This window comes from Pelobates fuscus, unplaced genomic scaffold (genome assembly GCF_036172605.1).
Source record: "Pelobates fuscus isolate aPelFus1 unplaced genomic scaffold, aPelFus1.pri scaffold_57, whole genome shotgun sequence".
NCBI classification, from domain to species: domain Eukaryota; kingdom Metazoa; phylum Chordata; class Amphibia; order Anura; family Pelobatidae; genus Pelobates; species Pelobates fuscus.
In genome coordinates, this window is record NW_026961940.1 from 41,815 (window position 1) to 55,933 (window position 14,119).

At 41.9% G+C, this 14,119-nt stretch overlaps 42 pseudogenes; all 42 read right to left on the reverse strand.

Moving 5' to 3' along the window:
* Window positions 1-431: 431 nt before the first annotated feature.
* Window positions 432-550, reverse strand: LOC134585116 (5S ribosomal RNA; annotated as a pseudogene).
* A 134-nt stretch (window positions 551-684) lies between these two features.
* LOC134585165 (5S ribosomal RNA) lies at window positions 685-803 on the reverse strand (annotated as a pseudogene).
* A 316-nt stretch (window positions 804-1,119) lies between these two features.
* LOC134585261 (5S ribosomal RNA) lies at window positions 1,120-1,238 on the reverse strand (annotated as a pseudogene).
* A 316-nt stretch (window positions 1,239-1,554) lies between these two features.
* Window positions 1,555-1,673, reverse strand: LOC134585064 (5S ribosomal RNA; annotated as a pseudogene).
* A 316-nt stretch (window positions 1,674-1,989) lies between these two features.
* Window positions 1,990-2,108, reverse strand: LOC134585154 (5S ribosomal RNA; annotated as a pseudogene).
* Window positions 2,109-2,515: 407 nt separating this feature from the next.
* Window positions 2,516-2,634, reverse strand: LOC134585113 (5S ribosomal RNA; annotated as a pseudogene).
* A 559-nt stretch (window positions 2,635-3,193) lies between these two features.
* Window positions 3,194-3,312, reverse strand: LOC134585065 (5S ribosomal RNA; annotated as a pseudogene).
* A 225-nt stretch (window positions 3,313-3,537) lies between these two features.
* Window positions 3,538-3,656, reverse strand: LOC134584954 (5S ribosomal RNA; annotated as a pseudogene).
* Window positions 3,657-3,881: 225 nt separating this feature from the next.
* Window positions 3,882-4,000, reverse strand: LOC134584989 (5S ribosomal RNA; annotated as a pseudogene).
* A 225-nt stretch (window positions 4,001-4,225) lies between these two features.
* Window positions 4,226-4,344, reverse strand: LOC134585224 (5S ribosomal RNA; annotated as a pseudogene).
* Window positions 4,345-4,478: 134 nt separating this feature from the next.
* On the reverse strand, window positions 4,479-4,597 carry LOC134585100 (5S ribosomal RNA; annotated as a pseudogene).
* A 134-nt stretch (window positions 4,598-4,731) lies between these two features.
* Window positions 4,732-4,850, reverse strand: LOC134584951 (5S ribosomal RNA; annotated as a pseudogene).
* Window positions 4,851-4,984: 134 nt separating this feature from the next.
* LOC134585032 (5S ribosomal RNA) lies at window positions 4,985-5,103 on the reverse strand (annotated as a pseudogene).
* Window positions 5,104-5,571: 468 nt separating this feature from the next.
* On the reverse strand, window positions 5,572-5,690 carry LOC134584932 (5S ribosomal RNA; annotated as a pseudogene).
* A 134-nt stretch (window positions 5,691-5,824) lies between these two features.
* On the reverse strand, window positions 5,825-5,943 carry LOC134584950 (5S ribosomal RNA; annotated as a pseudogene).
* A 134-nt stretch (window positions 5,944-6,077) lies between these two features.
* On the reverse strand, window positions 6,078-6,196 carry LOC134585168 (5S ribosomal RNA; annotated as a pseudogene).
* A 134-nt stretch (window positions 6,197-6,330) lies between these two features.
* On the reverse strand, window positions 6,331-6,449 carry LOC134585081 (5S ribosomal RNA; annotated as a pseudogene).
* Window positions 6,450-6,674: 225 nt separating this feature from the next.
* On the reverse strand, window positions 6,675-6,793 carry LOC134585129 (5S ribosomal RNA; annotated as a pseudogene).
* A 134-nt stretch (window positions 6,794-6,927) lies between these two features.
* Window positions 6,928-7,046, reverse strand: LOC134585078 (5S ribosomal RNA; annotated as a pseudogene).
* A 134-nt stretch (window positions 7,047-7,180) lies between these two features.
* LOC134585244 (5S ribosomal RNA) lies at window positions 7,181-7,298 on the reverse strand (annotated as a pseudogene).
* A 225-nt stretch (window positions 7,299-7,523) lies between these two features.
* On the reverse strand, window positions 7,524-7,642 carry LOC134585114 (5S ribosomal RNA; annotated as a pseudogene).
* Window positions 7,643-7,776: 134 nt separating this feature from the next.
* On the reverse strand, window positions 7,777-7,895 carry LOC134585110 (5S ribosomal RNA; annotated as a pseudogene).
* A 134-nt stretch (window positions 7,896-8,029) lies between these two features.
* Window positions 8,030-8,148, reverse strand: LOC134584972 (5S ribosomal RNA; annotated as a pseudogene).
* Window positions 8,149-8,282: 134 nt separating this feature from the next.
* Window positions 8,283-8,401, reverse strand: LOC134584938 (5S ribosomal RNA; annotated as a pseudogene).
* Window positions 8,402-8,535: 134 nt separating this feature from the next.
* Window positions 8,536-8,654, reverse strand: LOC134584991 (5S ribosomal RNA; annotated as a pseudogene).
* Window positions 8,655-8,879: 225 nt separating this feature from the next.
* Window positions 8,880-8,998, reverse strand: LOC134585230 (5S ribosomal RNA; annotated as a pseudogene).
* Window positions 8,999-9,132: 134 nt separating this feature from the next.
* Window positions 9,133-9,251, reverse strand: LOC134585160 (5S ribosomal RNA; annotated as a pseudogene).
* A 559-nt stretch (window positions 9,252-9,810) lies between these two features.
* LOC134585205 (5S ribosomal RNA) lies at window positions 9,811-9,929 on the reverse strand (annotated as a pseudogene).
* Window positions 9,930-10,063: 134 nt separating this feature from the next.
* LOC134585277 (5S ribosomal RNA) lies at window positions 10,064-10,182 on the reverse strand (annotated as a pseudogene).
* Window positions 10,183-10,316: 134 nt separating this feature from the next.
* Window positions 10,317-10,435, reverse strand: LOC134584984 (5S ribosomal RNA; annotated as a pseudogene).
* Window positions 10,436-10,569: 134 nt separating this feature from the next.
* Window positions 10,570-10,688, reverse strand: LOC134585278 (5S ribosomal RNA; annotated as a pseudogene).
* A 134-nt stretch (window positions 10,689-10,822) lies between these two features.
* Window positions 10,823-10,941, reverse strand: LOC134584997 (5S ribosomal RNA; annotated as a pseudogene).
* Window positions 10,942-11,075: 134 nt separating this feature from the next.
* LOC134585279 (5S ribosomal RNA) lies at window positions 11,076-11,194 on the reverse strand (annotated as a pseudogene).
* A 225-nt stretch (window positions 11,195-11,419) lies between these two features.
* LOC134585178 (5S ribosomal RNA) lies at window positions 11,420-11,538 on the reverse strand (annotated as a pseudogene).
* Window positions 11,539-11,672: 134 nt separating this feature from the next.
* Window positions 11,673-11,791, reverse strand: LOC134585171 (5S ribosomal RNA; annotated as a pseudogene).
* Window positions 11,792-11,925: 134 nt separating this feature from the next.
* LOC134585161 (5S ribosomal RNA) lies at window positions 11,926-12,044 on the reverse strand (annotated as a pseudogene).
* A 559-nt stretch (window positions 12,045-12,603) lies between these two features.
* On the reverse strand, window positions 12,604-12,722 carry LOC134585206 (5S ribosomal RNA; annotated as a pseudogene).
* A 134-nt stretch (window positions 12,723-12,856) lies between these two features.
* LOC134585280 (5S ribosomal RNA) lies at window positions 12,857-12,975 on the reverse strand (annotated as a pseudogene).
* Window positions 12,976-13,109: 134 nt separating this feature from the next.
* On the reverse strand, window positions 13,110-13,228 carry LOC134585011 (5S ribosomal RNA; annotated as a pseudogene).
* A 134-nt stretch (window positions 13,229-13,362) lies between these two features.
* On the reverse strand, window positions 13,363-13,481 carry LOC134585281 (5S ribosomal RNA; annotated as a pseudogene).
* A 134-nt stretch (window positions 13,482-13,615) lies between these two features.
* LOC134584940 (5S ribosomal RNA) lies at window positions 13,616-13,734 on the reverse strand (annotated as a pseudogene).
* Window positions 13,735-13,868: 134 nt separating this feature from the next.
* On the reverse strand, window positions 13,869-13,987 carry LOC134584882 (5S ribosomal RNA; annotated as a pseudogene).
* Between the last annotated feature and the right edge of the window lie 132 nt (window positions 13,988-14,119).

The following is a 14,119-nucleotide window of genomic DNA, read 5'->3' on the forward strand; positions in this document are numbered from 1 at the left end:
CTGGTTGCGACAAAAGACAAGATGCTTCTGGATAGGAAAAAAAGTGGTCTGATTATGACATCATAATGCAAAAAAGAAATAAACAAAAGCATACGGCACCTGAGGTTCCTAGTTGGTCTCCCATACAAGTACTAACCAGGCCAGAGACTGGATGGCTTCCGAGATCTGACGAGATCAGGCATTTTCAGACTGGTATGGCCTTAAGGGAAATTAAGAGAATGCGTTCTCGCTAATGTTGGTAGAATATCAAACTCTGGTTGCGACAAAAGATAAGACGCTTCTGGATAGGGAAAAAAGTGGTCTGATTATGACATCATAATGCAAAAAATAAATAAACAAAAGCTTACGGCACCTGACGTTCCTAGTTGATCTCCCATAGGGAAAAAAGTGGTCTGATTATGACATCATAATGCAAAAAAGAAATAAACAAAAGCTTACCGCACCTGAGGTTCCTAGTTGGTCTCCCATACAAGTACTAACCAGGCCCAAGTCTGGATGGCTTCCGAGATCTGACGAGATCAGGCATTTTCAGACTGGTATGGCCGTAAATGAAATCGAGAGAATGCGATCTCGTTAATGTTGGTAGAATATCAAACTCTGGTTGCGACAAAAGACAAGATGCTTCTGGATAGGGAAAAAAGTAGTCTGATTATGACATCATAATGCAAAAAAGAAATAAACAAAAGCTTAAGGCACCTGAGGTTCCTAGTTGGTCTCCCATACAAGTACTAACCAGGCCCGAGTCTGGATGGCTTCCGAGATCTGACGAGATCAGGCATTTTCAGACTGGTATGGCCGTAAGGGAAATTAAGAGAATGCGATCTCGCTAATGTTGGTAGAATATCAAACTCTGGCTGCGACAAAAGACAAGACGCTTCTGGATAGGGAAAAAAGTGGTCTGATTATGACATCATAATGCAAAAAAGAAATAAACAAAAGCTTACGGCACCTGAGGTTCCTAGTTGGTCTCCCATAGGGAAAAAAGTGGTCTGATTATGACATCATAATGCAAAAAAGAAATAAACAAAAGATTACGGCACCTGAGGTTCCTAGTTGGTCTCCCATAGGGAAAAAAGTGGTCTGATTATGACATCATAATGCAAAAAAGAAATAAACAAAAGCTTGCGGCACCTGAGGTTCCTAGTTGGTCTCCCATACAAGTACTAACCAGGCCTGAGGCTGGATGGCTTCCGAGATCTGACGAGATCAGGCATTTTCAGACTGGTATAGCCATAAGTGAAATTAAGAGAATGCGATCTCGCTAATGTTGGTAGAATATCAAACTCTGGTTGCGACAAAAGACAAGACGCTTCTGGATAGGGAAAAAAGTGGTCTGATTATGACATCATAATGCAAAAAAGAAATAAACAAAAGCTTACGGCACCTGAGGTTCCTAGTTGGTCTCCCATAGGGAAAAAAGTGGTCTGATTATGACATCATAATGCAAAAAAGAAATAAACAAAAGCTTATGGCACCTGAGGTTCCTAGTTGGTCTCCCATAGGGAAAAAAGTGGTCTGATTATGACATCATAATGCAAAAAAGAAATAAACAAAAGCTTGCGGCACCTGAGGTTCCTAGTTGGTCTCCCATACAAGTACTAACCAGGCCCGAGTCTGGATGGCTTCCGAGATCTGACGAGATCAGGCATTTTCAGACTGGTATGGCCGTAAGTGAAATTAAGAGAATGCGATCTCGCTAATGTTGGTAGAATATCAAACTCTGGCTGCGACAAAAGACAAGACGCTTCTGGATAGGGAAAAAAGTGGTCTGATTATGACATCATAATGCAAAAAAGAAATAAACAAAAGCTTACGGCACCTGAGGTTCCTAGTTGGTCTCCCATAGGGAAAAAAGTGGTCTGATTATGACATCATAATGCAAAAAAGAAATAAACAAAAGCTTACGGCACCTGAGGCTCCTAGTTGGTCTCCCATAGGGAAACAAGTGGTCTGATTATGACATCATAATGCAAAAAATAAATAAACAAAAGACTACGGCACCTGAGGTTCCTAGTTGGTCTCCCATACAAGTACTAACCAGGCCCGAGTCTGGATAGCTTCCGAGATCTGACGATATCAGGCATTTTCAGACTGGTATGGCCGTAATTGAAATTAAGAGAATGCGATCTCGTTAATGTTGGTAGAATATCAAACTCTGGTTGCGACAAAAGACAAGATGCTTCTGGATAGGAAAAAAAGTGGTCTGATTATGACATCATAATGCAAAAAATAAATAAACAAAAGCTTACGGCACCTGACGTTCCTAGTTGGTCTCCCATAGGGAAAAAAGTGGTCTGATTATGACATCATAATGCAAAAAAGAAATAAACAAAAGCTTACGGCACCTGAGGTTCCTAGTTGGTCTCCCATAGGGAAAAAAGTGGTCTGATTATGACATCATAATGCAAAAAAGAAATAAACAAAAGATTACGGCACCTGAGGTTCCTAGTTGGTCTCCCATAGGGAAAAAAGTGGTCTGATTATGACATCATAATGCAAAAAAGAAATAAACAAAAGCTTGCGGCACCTGAGGTTCCTAGTTGGTCTCCCATACAAGTACTAACCAGGCCCGAGTCTGAATGGCTTCAGAGATCTGACGAGATCAGGCATTTTCAGACTGGTATGGCCGTAAGTGAAATTCAGAGAATGCGATCTCGCTAATGTTGGTAGAATATCAAACTCTGGTTGCGACAAAAGACAAGACGCTTCTGGATAGGGAAAAGAGTGGTCTGATTATGACATCATAATGCAAAAAAGAAATAAACAAAAGCTTACGGCACCTGAGGTTCCTAGTTGGTCTCCCATAGGGAAAAAAGTGGTCTGATTATGACATCATAATGCAAAAAAGAAATAAACAAAAGCTTACGGCACCTGAGGTTCCTAGTTGGTCTCCCATAGGGAAAAAAGTGGTCTGATTATGACATCATAATGCAAAAAAGAAATAAACAAAAGCTTACGGCACCTGAGGTTCCTAGTTGGTCTCCCATACAAGTAGTAACCAGGCCCGAGTCTGGATGGCTTCCGAGATCTGGCATTTTCAGACTGGTATGGCCGTAAGTGAAATTAAGAGAATGCGATCTCGCTAATGTTGGTAGAATATCAAACTCTGGTTGCGACAAAAGACAAGACGCTTCTGGATAGGGAAAAAAGTGGTCTGATTATGACATCATAATGCAAAAAAGAAATAAACAAAAGCTTACGGCACCTGAGGTTTCTAGTTGGTCTCCCATACAAGTACTAACCAGGCCCGAGTCTGGATTGCTTCCGAGATCTGACGAGATCAGGCATTTTCAGACTGGTATGGCCGTAAGTGAAATTAAGAGAATGCGATCTCGCTAATGTTGGTAGAATATCAAACTCTGGTTGCGACAAAAGACAAGACGCTTCTGGATAGGGAAAAAAGTGGTCTGATTATGACATCATAATGCAAAAAAGAAATAAACAAAAGCTTACGGCACCTGAGGTTCCTAGTTGGTCTCCCATAGGGAAAAAAGTGGTCTGATTATGACATCATAATGCAAAAAAGAAATAAACAAAAGCTTACGGCACCTGAGGTTCCTAGTTGGTCTCCCATACAAGTACTAACCAGGCCCGAGTCTGGATGGCTTCCGAGATCTGACGAGATCAGGTATTTTCAGACTGGTATGGCCGAAAGTGAAAATAAGAGAATGCGATCTCGCTAATGTTGGTAGAATATCAAACTCTGGTTGCGACAAAAGACAAGACGCTTCTGGATAGGGAAAAAAGTGGTCTGATTATGACATCATAATGCAAAAAAGAAATAAACAAAAGCTTACGGCACCTGAGGTTCCTAGTTGGTCTCCCATAGGGAAAAAAGTGGTCTGATTATGACATCATAAAGCAAAAAATAAATAAACAAAAGCTTACAGCACCTGCGGTTCCTAGTTGGTCTCCCATACAAGTACTAACCAGGCCCGAGTCTGGATGGCTTCCGAGATCTGACGAGATCAGGCATTTTCAGACTGGTATGGCCGTAAGTGAAATTAAGAGAATGCGATCTCGCTAATGTTGGTAGAATATCAAACTCTGGTTGCGACAAAAGACAAGACGCTTCTGGATAGGGAAAAAAGTGGTCTGATTATGACATCATAATGCAAAAAAGAAATAAACAAAAGCTTACGGCACCTGAGGTTCCTAGTTGGTCTCCCATAGGGAAAAAAGTGGTCTGATTATGACATCATAATGCAAAAAAGAAATAAACAAAAGTTTACGGCACCTGAAGTGCCTAGTTGGTCTCCCATACAAGTACTAACCAGGCCCGAGTCTGGATGGCTTCTGAGATCTGACAAGATCAGGCATTTTCAGACTGGTATGGCCGTAAGGGAAGTTAAGAGAATGCGATCTCGCTAATGTTGGTAGAATATCAAACTCTGGTTGCGACAAAAGACAAGACGCTTCTGGATAGGGAAAAAAGTGGTCTGATTATGACATCATAATGCAAAAAAGAAATAAACAAAAGCTTAAGGCACCTGAGGTTCCTAGTTGGTCTCCCATACAAGTACTAACCAGGCCCAAGTCTGGATGGCTTCCGAGATCTGACGAGATCAGGCATTTTCAGACTGGTATGGCCGTAAGTGAAATTAAGAGAATGCGATCTCGCTAATGTTGGTAGAATATCAAACTCTGGTTGCGACAAAAGACAAGACGCTTCTGGATAGGGAAAAAAGTGGTCTGATTATGACATCATAATGCAAAAAAGAAATAAACAAAAGCTTACGGCACCTGAGGTTCCTAGTTGGTCTCCCATACAAGTACTAACCAGGCCCGAGTCTGGATTGCTTCCGAGATCTGACGAGATCAGGCATTTTCAGACTGGTATGGCCGTAAGGGAAATTAAGAGAAAGCGATCTCGCTAATGTTGGTAGAATATCAAACTCTGGTTGCGACAAAAGACAAGACGCTTCTGGATAGGGAAAAAAGTGGTCTGATTATGACATCATAATGCAAAAAAGAAATAAACAAAAGCTTACGGCACCTGAGGTTCCTAGTTGGTCTCCCATACAAGTACTAACCAGGCCCGAGTCTGGATTGCTACCGAGATCTGACGAGATCAGGCATTTTCAGACTGGTATGGCCGTAAGGGAAATTAAGAGAATGCGATCTCGCTAATGTTGGTAGAATATCAAACTCTGGTTGCGACAAAAGACAAGACGCTTCTGGATAGGGAAAAAAGTGGTCTGATTATGACATCATAATGCAAAAAAGAAATAAACAAAAGCTTACGGCACCTGAGGTTCCTAGTTGGTCTCCCATAGGGAAAAAAGTGGTCTGGTTATGACATCATAATGCAAAAAAGAAATAAACAAAAGCTTACGGCACCTGAGGTTCCTAGTTGGTCTCCCATACAAGTACTAACCAGGCCCGAGTCTGGATGGCTTCCGAGATCTGGCATTTTCAGACTGGTATGGCCGTAAGTGAAATTAAGAGAATGCGATCTCGCTAATGTTGGTAGAATATCAAACTCTGGTTGCGACAAAAGACAAGACGCTTCTGGATAGGGAAAAAAGTGGTCTGATTATGACATCATAATGCAAAAAAGAAATAAACAAAAGCTTACGGCACCAGAGGTTCCTAGTTGGTCTCCCATACAAGTACTAACCAGGCCCGAGTCTGGATGGCTTCCGAGATCTGACGAGATCAGGCATTTTCAGACTGGTATGGCCGTAAGTGAAATTAAGGGAATGCGATCTCGCTAATGTTGGTAGAATATCAAACTCTGGTTGCGACAAAAGACAAGACGCTTCTGGATAGGGAAAAAAGTGGTCTGATTATGACATCATAATTAAAAAAAGACATAAACAAAAGCTTACGGCACCTGAGGTTCCTAGTTGGTCTCCCATACAAGTACTAACCAGGCCCGAGTCTGGATGGCTTCCGAGATCTGACGAGATCAGGCATTTTCAGACTGGTATGGCCGTAAGGGAAATTGAGAGAATGCGATCTCGCTAATGTTGGTAGAATATCAAACTCTGGTTGCGACAAAAGACAAGACGCTTCTGGATAAGGAAAAAAGTGGTCTGATTATGACATCATAATGCAAAAAAGAAATAAACAAAAGCTTACGGCACCTAAGGTTTCTAGTTGGTCTCCCATACAAGTACTAACCAGGCCCGAGTCTGGATGGCTTCCGAGATCTGACGAGATCAGGCATTTTCAGACTGGTATGGCCGTAAGTGAAATTTGGGGAATGCGATCTCGCTAATGTTGGTAGAATATCAAACTCTGGTTGCGACAAAAGACAAGACGCTTCTGGATAGGGAAAAAAGTGGTCTGATTATGACATCATAATGCAAAAAATAAATAAACAAAAGGTTACGGCACCTGAGGTTCCTAGTTGGTCTCCCATACAAGTACTAACCAGGCCCGAGTCTGGATGGCTTCCGAGATCTGACGAGATCAGGCATTTTCAGACTGGTATGGCCGTAAGTGAAATTAAGAGAATGCGATCTCGCTAATGTTGGTAGAATATCAAACTCTGGTTGCGACAAAAGACAAGACGCTTCTGGATAGGGAAAAAAGTGGTCTGATTATGACATCATAATACAAAAAAGAAATAAACAAAAGCTTACGGCACCTGAGGTTCCTAGTTGGTCTCCCATAGGGAAAAAAGTGGTCTGATTATGACATCATAATGCAAAAAAGAAAAAAACAAAAGCTTACGGCACCTGAAGTTCCTAGTTGGTCTCCCATACAAGTACTAACCAGACCCGAGTCTGGATGGCGTCCGAGATCTGACGAGATCAGGCATTTTCAGACTGGTATGGCCGTAAGTGAAATTCAGAGAATGCGATCTCGCTAATGTTGGTAGAATATCAAACTCTGGTTGCGACAAAAGACAAGACGCTTCTGGATAGGGAAAAAAGTGGTCTGATTATGACATCATAATGCAAAAAAGAAATAAACAAAAGCTTACGGCACCTGAGGTTCCTAGTTGGTCTCCCATACAAGTACTAACCAGGCCCGAGTCTGGATGGCTTCCGCGATCTGATGAGATCAGGCATTTTCAGACTGGTATGGCCGTAAGTGAAATTAAGAGAATGCGATCTCGCTAATGTTGGAAGAATATCAAACTCTGGTTGCGACAAAAGACAAGACGCTTCTGGATAGGGAAAAAAGTGGTCTGATTATGACATCATAATGCAAAAAAGAAATAAACAAAAGCTTACGCACCTGAGGTTCCTAGTTGGTCTCCCATACAAGTACTAACCAGGCCCGAGTCTGGAAGGCTTCCGAGATCTGATGAGATCAGGCATTTTCAGACTGGTATGGCCGTAAGTGAAATTAAGAGAATGCGATCTCGCTAATGTTGGTAGAATATCAAACTCTGGTTGCGACAAAAGACAAGACGCTTCTGGATAGGGAAAAAAGTGGTCTGATTATGACATCATAATGCAAAAAAGAAATAAACAAAAGCTTACGGCACCTGAGGTTCCTAGTTGGTCTCCCATAGGGAAAAAAGTGGTCTGATTATGACATCATAATGCAAAAAAGAAATAAACAAAAGCTTACGGCACCTGAGGTTCCTAGTTGGTCTCCCATACAAGTACTAACCAGGCCCGAGTCTGGATGGCTTCCAAGATCTGACGAGATCAGGCATTTTCAGACTGGTATGGCCATAAGTGAAATTATGAGAATGCGATCTCGCTAATGTTGGTAGAATATCAAACTCTGGTTGCGACAAAAGACAAGACGCTTCTGGATAGGGAAAAAAGTGGTCTGATTATGACATCATAATGCAAAAAAGAAATAAACAAAAGCTTACGGCACCTGAGGTTCCTAGTTGGTCTCCCATACAAGTACTAACCAGACCCGAGTCTGGATGGCTTCCGAGATCTGACGAGATCAGGCATTTTCAGACTGGTATGGCCGTAAATGAAATTAAGAGAATGCGATCTCGCTAATGTTGGTAGAATATCAAACTCTGGTTGCGACAAAAGACAAGACGCTTCTGGATAGGGAAAAAAGTGGTCTGATTATGACATCATAATGCAAAAAAGAAATAAACAAAAGCTTACGGCACCTGAGGTTCCTAGTTGGTCTCCCATACAAGTACTAACCAGGCCCGAGTCTGGATGGCTTCCGAGATCTGATGAGATCAGGCATTTTCAGACTGGTATGGCCGTAAGTGAAACTAAGAGAATGCGATCTCGCTAATGTTGGTAGAATATCAAACTCTGGTTGCGACAAAAGACAAGACGCTTCTGGATAGGGAAAAAAGTGGTCTGATTATGACATCATAATGCAAAAAAGAAATAAACAAAAGCTTACGGCACCTGAGGTTCCTAGTTGGTTTCCCATACAAGTACTAACCAGGCCCGAGTCTGGATGGCTTCCGAGATCTGATGAGATCAGGCATTTTCAGACTGGTATGGCCGTAAGTGAAACGAAGAGAATGCGATCTCGCTAATGTTGGTAGAATATAAAACTCTGGTTGCGACAAAAGACAAGACGCTTCTGGATAGGGAAAAAAGTGGTCTGATTATGACATCATAATGCAAAAAATAAATAAACAAAAGCTTACGGCACCTGAGGTTCCTAGTTGGTCTCCCATACAAGTACTAACCAGGCCCGAGTCTGGATGGCTTCCGAGATCTGACGAGATCAGGCATTTTCAGACTAGTATGGCCGTAAGTGAAACTAAGAGAATACGATCTCGCTAATGTTGGTAGAATATCAAACTCTGGTTGCGACAAAAGACAAGACGCTTCTGGATAGGGAAAAAAGTGGTCTGATTATGACATCATAATGCAAAAAAGAAATAAACAAAAGTTAACGGCACCTGAGGTTCCTAGTTGGTCTCCCATAGGGAAAAAAGTGGTCTGATTATGACATCATAATGCAAAAAAGAAAGAAACAAAAGCTTACGGCACCTGAGGTTCCTAGTTGGTCTCCCATACAAGTACTAACCAGGCCAGAGTCTGGATGGCTACCAAGATCTGACGAGATCAGGCATTTTCAGACTGGTATGGCCGTAAGTGAAATTAAGAGAATGCGATCTCGCTAATGTTGGTAGAATATCAAACTCTGGTTGCGACAAAAGACAAGACGCTTCTGGATAGGGAAAAAAGTGGTCTGATTATGACATCATAATGCAAAAAAGAAATAAACAAAAGCTTACGGCACCTGAGGTTCCTAGTTGGTCTCCCATACAAGTACTAACCAGGACCGAGTCTGGATGGCTTCCGAGATCTGACGAGATCAGGCATTTTCAGACTGGTATGGCCATAAGGGAAATTAAGAGAATGCGATCTCGCTAATGTTGGTAGAATATCAAACTCTGGTTGCGACAAAAGACAAGACGCTTCTGGATAGGGAAAAAAGTGGTCTGATTATGACATCATAATGCAAAAAAGAAATAAACAAAAGCTTACGGCACCTGAGGTTCCTAGTTGGTCTCCCATAGGGAAAAAAGTGGTCTGATTATGACATCAGAATGCAAAAAAGAAATAAACAAAAGCTTACGGCACCTGAGGTTCCTAGTTGGTCTCCCATACAAGTACTAACCAGGCCCGAGTCTGGATGGCTTCCGAGATCTGGCATTTTCAGACTGGTATGGCCGTAAGTGAAATTAAGAGAATGCGATCTCGCTAATGTTGGTAGAATATCAAACTCTGGTTACGACAAAAGACAAGACGCTTCTGGATAGGGAAAAAAGTGATCTGATTATGACATCATAATGCAAAAAAGAAATAAACAAAAGCTTACGGCACCTGAGGTTCCTAGTTGGTCTCCCATAGGGAAAAAAGTGGTCTGATTATGACATCATAATGCAAAAAAGAAATAAACAAAAGCTTACAGCACCTGAGGTTCCTAGTTGGTCTCCCATACAAGTACTAACCAGGCCCGAGTCTGGATGGCTTCTAAGATCTGACGAGATCAGGCATTTTCAGACTAGTATGGACGTAAGTGAAATTAAGAGAATGCGATCTCGTTAATGTTGGTAGAATATCAAACTCTGGTTGCGACAAAAGACAAGATGCTTCTGGATAGGGAAAAAAGTGGTCTGATTATAACATCATAATGCAAAAAAGAAATAAACAAAAGCTTACGGCACCTGAGGTTCCTAGTTGGTCTCCCATACAAGTACTAACCAGGCCCGAGTCTGGATGGCTTCCGAGATCTGACGAGATCAGGCATTTTCAGACTGGTATGGCCGTAAGTGAAATTAAGAGAATGCGATCTCGCTAATGTTGGTAGAATATCAAACTCTGGTTGCGACAAAAGACAAGACGCTTCTGGATAGGGAAAAAAGTGGTCTGATTATGACATCATAATGCAAAAAAGAAATAAACAAAAGCTTACGGCACCTGAGGTTCCTAGTTGGTCTCCCATACAAGTACTAACCAGGCCCGAGTCTGGATGGCTTCCGAGATCTGATGAGATCAGGCATTTTCAGACTGGTATGGCCGTAAGTGAAACTAAGAGAATGCGATCTCGCTAATGTTGGTAGAATATCAAACTCTGGTTGCGACAAAAGACAAGACGCTTCTGGATAGGGAAAAAAGTGGTCTGATTATGACATCATAATGCAAAAAAGAAATAAACAAAAGCTTACGGCACCTGAGGTTCCTAGTTGGTCTCCCATACAAGTACTAACCAGGCCCGAGTCTGGATGGCTTCCGAGATCTGACGAGATCAGGCATTTTCAGACTGGTATGGCCGTAAGTAAAATTAAGAGAATGCGATCTCGCTAATGTTGGTAGAATATCAAACTCTGGTTGCGACAAAAGGCAAGACGCTTCTGGATAGGGAAAAAAGTGGTCTGATTATGACATCATAATGCAAAAAAGAAATAAACAAAAGCTTACGGCACCTGAGGTTCCTAGTTGGTCTCCCATACAAGTACTAACCAGGCCCGAGTCTGGATGGCTTCCGAGATCTGATGAGATCAGGCATTTTCAGACTGGTATGGCCGTAAGTGAAACGAAGAGAATGCGATCTCGCTAATGTTGGTAGAATATAAAACTCTGGTTGCGACAAAAGACAAGACGCTTCTGGATAGGGAAAAAAGTGGTCTGATTATGACATCATAATGCAAAAAATAAATAAACAAAAGCTTACGGCACCTGAGGTTCCTAGTTGGTCTCCCATACAAGTACTAACCAGGCCCGAGTCTGGATGGCTTCCGAGATCTGACGAGATCAGGCATTTTCAGACTGGTATGGCCGTAAGTGAAACTAAGAGAATACGATCTCGCTAATGTTGGTAGAATATCAAACTCTGGTTGCGACAAAAGACAAGACGCTTCTGGATAGGGAAAAAAGTGGTCTGATTATGACATCATAATGCAAAAAAGAAATAAACAAAAGTTAACGGCACCTGAGGTTCCTAGTTGGTCTCCCATAGGGAAAAAAGTGGTCTGATTATGACATCATAATGCAAAAAAGAAAGAAACAAAAGCTTACGGCACCTGAGGTTCCTAGTTGGTCTCCCATACAAGTACTAACCAGGCCAGAGTCTGGATGGCTACCGAGATCTGACGAGATCAGGCATTTTCAGACTGGTATGGCCGTAAGTGAAATTAAGAGAATGCGATCTCGCTAATGTTGGTAGAATATCAAACTCTGGTTGCGACAAAAGACAAGACGCTTCTGGATAGGGAAAAAAGTGGTCTGATTATGACATCATAATGCAAAAAAGAAATAAACAAAAGCTTACAGCACCTGAGGTTCCTAGTTGGTCTCCCATACAAGTACTAACCAGGACCGAGTCTGGATGGCTTCCGAGATCTGACGAGATCAGGCATTTTCAGACTGGTATGGCCATAAGGGAAATTAAGAGAATGCGATCTCGCTAATGTTGGTAGAATATCAAACTCTGGTTGCGACAAAAGACAAGACGCTTCTGGATAGGGAAAAAAGTGGTCTGATTATGACATCATAATGCAAAAAAGAAATAAACAAAAGCTTACGGCACCTGAGGTTCCTAGTTGGTCTCCCATACAAGTACTAACCAGGACCGAGTCTGGATGGCTTCCGAGATCTGACGAGATCAGGCATTTTCAGACTGGTATGGCCATAAGGGAAATTAAGAGAATGCGATCTCGCTAATGTTGGTAGAATATCAAACTCTGGTTGCGACAAAAGACAAGACGCTTCTGGATAGGGAAAAAAGTGGTCTGATTATGACATCATAATGCAAAAAAGAAATAAACAAAAGCTTACGGCACCTGAGGTTCCTAGTTGGTCTCCCATAGGGAAAAAAGTGGTCTGATTATGACATCAGAATGCAAAAAAGAAATAAACAAAAGCTTACGGCACCTGAGGTTCCTAGTTGGTCTCCCATACAAGTACTAACCAGGCCCGAGTCTGGATGGCTTCCGAGATCTGGCATTTTCAGACTGGTATGGCCGTAAGTGAAATTAAGAGAATGCGATCTCGCTAATGTTGGTAGAATATCAAACTCTGGTTACGACAAAAGACAAGACGCTTCTGGATAGGGAAAAAAGTGATCTGATTATGACATCATAATGCAAAAAAGAAATAAACAAAAGCTTACGGCACCTGAGGTTCCTAGTTGGTCTCCCATAGGGAAAAAAGTGGTCTGATTATGACATCATAATGCAAAAAAGAAATAAACAAAAGCTTACAGCACCTGAGGTTCCTAGTTGGTCTCCCATACAAGTACTAACCAGGCCCGAGTCTGGATGGCTTCTAAGATCTGACGAGATCAGGCATTTTCAGACTAGTATGGACGTAAGTGAAATTAAGAGAATGCGATCTCGTTAATGTTGGTAGAATATCAAACTCTGGTTGCGACAAAAGACAAGATGCTTCTGGATAGGGAAAAAAGTGGTCTGATTATAACATCATAATGCAAAAAAGAAATAAACAAAAGCTTACGGCACCTGAGGTTCCTAGTTGGTCTCCCATACAAGTACTAACCAGGCCCGAGTCTGGATGGCTTCCGAGATCTGACGAGATCAGGCATTTTCAGACTGGTATGGCCGTAAGTGAAATTAAGAGAATGCGATCTCGCTAATGTTGGTAGAATATCAAACTCTGGTTGCGACAAAAGACAAGACGCTTCTGGATAGGGAAAAAAGTGGTCTGATTATGACATCATAATGCAAAAAAGAAATAAACAAAAGCTTACGGCACCTGAGGTTCCTAGTTGGTCTCCCATACAAGTACTAACCAGGCCCGAGTCTGGATGGCTTCCGAGATCTGATGAGATCAGGCATTTTCAGACTGGTATGGCCGTAAGTGAAACTAAGAGAATGCGATCTCGCTAATGTTGGTAGAATATCAAACTCTGGTTGCGACAAAAGACAAGACGCTTCTGGATAGGGAAAAAAGTGGTCTGATTATGACATCATAATGCAAAAAAGAAATAAACAAAAGCTTACGGCACCTGAGGTTCCTAGTTGGTCTCCCATACAAGTACTAACCAGGCCCGAGTCTGGATGGCTTCCGAGATCTGACGAGATCAGGCATTTTCAGACTGGTATGGCCGTAAGTAAAATTAAGAGAATGCGATCTCGCTAATGTTGGTAGAATATCAAACTCTGGTTGCGACAAAAGGCAAGACGCTTCTGGATAGGGAAAAAAGTGGTCTGATTATGACATCATAATGCAAAAAAGAAATAAACAAAAGCTTACGGCACCTGAGGTTCCTAGTTGGTCTCCCATACAAGTACTAACCAGGCCCGAGTCTGGATGGCTTCCGAGATCTGATGAGATCAGGCAGTTTCAGACTGGTATGGCCGTAAGTGAAACGAAGAGAATGCGATCTCGCTAATGTTGGTAGAATATAAAACTCTGGTTGCGACAAAAGACAAGACGCTTCTGGATAGGGAAAAAAGTGGTCTGATTATGACATCATAATGCAAAAAATAAATAAACAAAAGCTTACGGCACCTGAGGTTCCTAGTTGGTCTCCCATACAAGTACTAACCAGGCCCGAGTCTGGATGGCTTCCGAGATCTGACGAGATCAGGCATTTTCAGACTGGTATGGCCGTAAGTGAAACTAAGAGAATACGATCTCGCTAATGTTGGTAGAATATCAAACTCTGGTTGCGACAAAAGACAAGACGCTTCTGGATAGGGAAAAAAGTGGTCTGATTATGACATCATAATGCAAAAAAGAAATAAACA